Source organism: Xyrauchen texanus, chromosome 27, assembly GCF_025860055.1.
Source record: "Xyrauchen texanus isolate HMW12.3.18 chromosome 27, RBS_HiC_50CHRs, whole genome shotgun sequence".
In the NCBI taxonomy this organism is placed as follows: Eukaryota; Metazoa; Chordata; class Actinopteri; order Cypriniformes; family Catostomidae; genus Xyrauchen; species Xyrauchen texanus.
Genome location: NC_068302.1, coordinates 65,010 through 70,560, shown reverse-complemented (window position 1 = coordinate 70,560; position 5,551 = coordinate 65,010). Strand labels below are relative to the sequence as shown.

General features: G+C 39.9%; 1 pseudogene; it reads right to left on the bottom strand.

Annotated features, from left to right (window-relative positions):
* Positions 1-4,947: 4,947 nt before the first annotated feature.
* LOC127621533 (uncharacterized) lies at positions 4,948-5,066 on the bottom strand (annotated as a pseudogene).
* Positions 5,067-5,551: the final 485 nt, after the last annotated feature.

Genomic DNA, 5,551 nt, shown 5'->3' with positions numbered 1-5,551 from the left:
ACAGGTATCAAAAAGGTCAAATGTACACCAATTAGGTCATAAATCATAGGCCATAAATAATTTGTCACAACGTATATTATATTTACTACTCACACAATACTGTCTGGCTAGCTTATTGTGCCCTCTACTTATCATGCTAATAGCAATTATACCCCCCACATTCCAGAACATTATCACCCATCCCTCATAAAGCAAACAGATATTTGGGCAAACAAGCAAAGCCCAGAAAAGTAAACCGGACCAGTTAAGTATATTTTTAAGTCTTATTTTGAGAAAATAAATCTATTTTTTTCTTAATAAGATTTACCAGCTAATATCAAGCTTGATTTAACTAGTAACAAGGTATGGATATATTTTGAAAGTTATCCCAGCAAAAGGAACAAGATTATGTTCCTTATTTTAAGATTGAGACCACTTGCACAAATTCTCAATTTAAGAATCTTAAGAAATGACAGCAATTTATTTTTTATTTTTTTCATTTATTGTCATTATAAACATGACAAATATGAAAATACAGTTTAACAGGACCCTTGACTGATTTGGAAAAATATATTAAACAGTTATGTGTTGCCCACTACATGCTTACCAAATGAATTACAAAACTTTCAATAACATTTAAATGACTGTATATCTGCATTTATGAGCCACAGCTGTTGTAATAACAAAATAACAAGTGTGCCTTTTACAATACATCAGATGAGGCTTTGTGTAGCCCAAACACATCCCAGAGGTAATATTTCATTGGGACATAGACTATATCCTTGTGAGTAATGCAGTAATACGGAGTGAAATCTACAAGGTTATCGACAAATACCAGTTGAGTTGCTTTTTGGGATCTCTATTTGATATGCCATATAATCTATATCATAACAAATGGTGTTGTACTGCATGAACTCAAAACAATACAATGATGAATTAATCACATAGATATTTCTTAAGTCCTAATTCTGGCAGATCAGAATTAACATCACTCACAAATAATGACTTTTCCCGTATATATTTGTTGCCATTTAGGTTAATCCATTTTACAGACACTACATGTTTCACCTCATCATTTCCAAGGGAGGCTCTCGTTTTTTCTTTTAAATATGACATGTTGCTTATTTCTGATGTTGGTCCCAATTGTACAATCATTTGAAAAAATGGGGTGTTCAGAAATGCTTACATTCTGACAACATTCATACATTTGATTATGCCTTATTAAGAACTTGCAAACATTTTTGAAGTTTAGTTTTGAAGCCCACTGTTTGAAAAAGCAATGCTTTGATTCAAATCTCATGCACATATGACAAACCATTGGTCCCAATACCTTAATCTGAGATGGCACATAAATCAAATAATGTTGCTTTGGAGTGATGTTGTTATCTGGGAAAAGGTTCTTCATATGTTTTAGGTGCTGTTCAATGAGTGATTTAAAATTTGTTGATAGTCTGTAGACCAGTAACAGAAGCAAACTAAATTTTAACCATATCTATTAGCTCAAGAATGACTGTGTGGTACTCATTACCTTTAACTACATCAATCAGAAATGGCAGAATTTTAAGTAAAACAAGCATTTGTCCTGAGGACTGATTTAATTTATTGTCACTGGATGCTAATGTGCTGAAGCCAGGGGCGTAGCCAGTAATGGGCCAGGGCGGCACTGGCCCGCCCACATTACTCACTGGCCCGCCCAGACAATTTTGATAAAAATACATTTTTTGTTTATTTTTATTATTCAAATGCATTTAAGAAAATATATTAATATAAACCTGATTTATTGTTGACTGGTGTGTGTGTGTTTAATTTGTTTTCCGAATAAAATGGAACTGTTGAAAAGCCTCCCTCCGGAACGTTATTGGTTGCTATGGTTGCTAAGGGTTTCTGACAGAAAAAAACTCTCTGAGTGGCGCCGGCGGGCTCTGGCTAGCTGCTTTTTTTTGCAAATTTATGAACATCGCCATTTGCCACTATAATGGCTAAACAAATTTCTTTAATGTGCTATTTTAAAAAACCAAGAGTAGAGGAAGACGACACGCCACTGCCTTCATCTACCGAGTCCACCCAGCCCAGTTCTTCAGACTCGTTAACCCACAAGAAGGCTAGTCAGGTGCTGGTGGCGGCCGCTTCTTGCTCCCAGGCGGCACTGCCAGTGCTCTCTCCCGGTCAGCCTGACGCGGGTTTACCCGCTGATCTAAGTGCGATTGACGAACCACCTTCACAACCCAATTTGAAGGTATTTCCCTGCACTGTCAAGAATGGAAAATCAAGGAGCTTCTCATCAAAGTGGTATGGACAGTTTTCTTGGTTGGAGTACAGTGTAATTAAGGATGCGATTTTCTGTAAAATGTGCAGACATTTTCCAGCGGGGCTGAGAGCCCATTTGCGAGAGAGGGGTTTGTGGACTGGAAGCACCTACGACAGGCATGTGAAAAACACCAGCTGAGCAAGCCCCACTCCGTTTCACTGGATAAGTTTCAAGGCTACAGGACCAACCAAACTGCAGGCCAGGGAAATGTGTTAAATCAAATGAACCGTGATGCCGTGGACTATTCATTTATTGAAAGGAATCGGGACCATCTAAAAGTCGTTTTAGACATTGTGCTGTTTTGTGCCAAGCAGGACATCCCCCTACGTGGACACAGGGAAAATGAAGATGCTCTCAATAAAGGAAACTTTATAGAACTGTTCAAATTCATGTGCAAATATGATCCACAGATCCAAAATCGTCTAGAGCAGCTGCCCAGAAACGGAACTTTGATGAGCCCAGATATACAAAATGAGCTGCTGGAGTCCGCAGCCTCCTTGCTGTTGCGTAAAATCAAAGCAGAAGTCTGTGAAACACCGGGCACCTATTATGCTCTTATGGCAGATGAATATAAGGATGAGTCAAAGCGTGAACTGGTGGCTGTTTGTGTGAGATATGTTCACGCAGGGAAAATAAAAGAACGGGCAATCGGGTTCATGGACACAAGTGACCTGAGCGCAAGAGGTATTTCAGAAAAGATACTACAGGTGATTGAACCACTGCAACTTGACCCATCTCTGTGCGTTGGCTTCAGTTTCGACGGAGCCTCTGTTATGTCAGGAAACAAGGGAGGTGTGCATGTGATTTTGAAACGAACTTTTCCTCAAGCGTTGTATGTCCACTGCAATTCTCACCGACTGAATCTGGTACTCTGTGCAGCATCAAAGGTGTCTGGACACGTGAGCACATTTTTGATACACTGAACAATATTCACAGTTTCATGACAGGCAGCAGCAGACACGCAAAGTTTGTGGCAGCGCAAAAGGAGCTTTATCCGGGACGCCCGCGCTTGGAACTTGAGCGATCCACAGACACGCGCTGGAGCTCCAAATCCGGAGCAGTGAGCAAAGTACTGACGTTACTCGACGTAATATTAGAAGTGCTTGCGGAGTATGCTGAAAGCAGCGGCCAGTCGAAGGTTGAGGCGCAGTCCCTGCTGCAACAAATACAAACAAAAAAGTTCTTATTTTTACTCGTCACATTTGGAAAATGATTTCAGACGAGCGATTTTGCCACACAAGGTTTACACAGCCCAACATTGTCAGTCTCTGAGTGCATTGACCTAATTGAGGGACTAAAAGACAGCTTTGCTCGGTTTAGAGACAATTCAGGGTGTGATTTTGAGCATGTAATGAAACTAACAGAAGAGTTGATAAAGAAAAATGAAATCACAAGCTGGGACATCACATCTGGGACCACAGTGAGAAAGCTCCCGGCAAGGCTTGCAGGATCAGTTGTCACAACTAGTTTGGGGAAAGCAACAAGTGTGAGAAATGATGATGACCTAAGACACATATGGAATGACATCCTTGACAGACAGGTGACAGAGCTGGACAATCGTTTCCAAGAAAATCAGTATGGAATAATGAGGGCAGCAGCAACATTTCTCCCACATTCTAAGACTTTTGCAGAGAAGGATTCTCTGCGGGCCCCTTGTGATCACTTTCATATATTGGTTGTTGATGCTGAACTAACAGTATTTATTGAGCAACTGCGTCGGAAATTAGCCAATGGCCTGGAATTTCCATCCCTCATGGAAGTATTGGACATTTGTGCTCCTGACATATTTCCAAACCTCAACAAACTACTTCAAGTCATCATCACCCTTCCCATGACTTCTTGTAGTGTTGAGAGACTGTTCTCCACTGCAGGTAGGATAAAAACTAACCTCAGAGCATCCATGAGTACTACCCGCCTCAACAACCTGTGCCTTTTGTCCTTTGAAAAAGAACTCTGTGACTCTTTGGACTATGATGAGATCATTTCTGTTTTCAACACTAAACCCAGGCGCTTGCGTCTTGTTTTGTAGAAAGAAAACAAGGGGCCTTAATTTCCTTAATTTTTGCCCGTGAAGTGATTTAACTTAGTGGTGTGTTGTGTATATCTGTATGCCTTATAGGCTACATTGTTTAGTTTAAATGAGTTCTATTTTTTTGGCACACCAGGCTGATTGCATTGTATATGGTTTATTTAACAGAGTGTCTTATTTATTTCAAACTGTGCTCTGCTGAGTTTTTTCATTATTTTAATTTCTTTTACTTTTAGCCTTTAGTCTATACTGGTTTGTCCAGCCTTTATTGAGCTCTGTTGATTTAACATGATGATTTAAGAACATGAAATAAAGGTGTAACTGTTTTAATAGGCTAATAATAAAAAAATATATATTTTCTACAGTCTAAGGTTTAATTATTATTTAATTCATTTTTTTTTTCTAGGAAAAACTATAGGCCCACTCACTTTTTCATTGGCCCACCCAAAATACAATTTCTGCCTACGCCACTGGTAGGAGGCAAGATGATTGAGCAGGCTGTTCTTTGCCACAGAGAAAGCTAAATGAAAGAAAATCAATCAATCAAACATCCAATTTCCAAGGATAAATAAATAAATCCCAGTTGAGCCAGGGGGGAATGTATGAGTTAAAACAAACAAGGAAAAGCAAAAGCTTACAGCACCTGGTATTCCAAGGAAGTCTCCCATCAAAGTACTAACAAGGCCCAGCCCTGCTTGGCTTCCGAGATCAGACGAGTTCGGGCCTGCACAGGGTGGTGTGGCCGTAAGCGAGAGCGGCAGCTACCAGCAGGCCATTTAAAGCAAGCGCACTGCACGCATCCTTACTCTGCTCTCCCATCATTAAAACATGTCTTGTACTGCAGCTCTAAAAAAGTGACAACAGGCTCTTTCCTCTCAGACATTGTCTATTTTTATTTATTTCTCTTTTTGAAAAGGTAAGTGCCACCTCTCTATTCATTCAATTTCACAGGAGTCGTCCACAATACCTTTATCTGCATACCTGTGTCATAGCACCCATGTGGTTTGCTAAAAGAGGGCATACTCAGCTGCACAATGATATGCTTAACACGTAATAATAAGCCAGTGGCCAAAGAAAACTGTTCTCTACTTAAAAAATGACCTCAGGACACTTTCTTTCGGATGTGTCCACCAAATTTTGGAAGCACTGCACTTTGTTTGTACTTTCCTACTCTGTATGTTGCAGTCAAGAAAGAGCAAAAAACAAACCCTCTACTGCTTTCTGTAGGAGGCAGG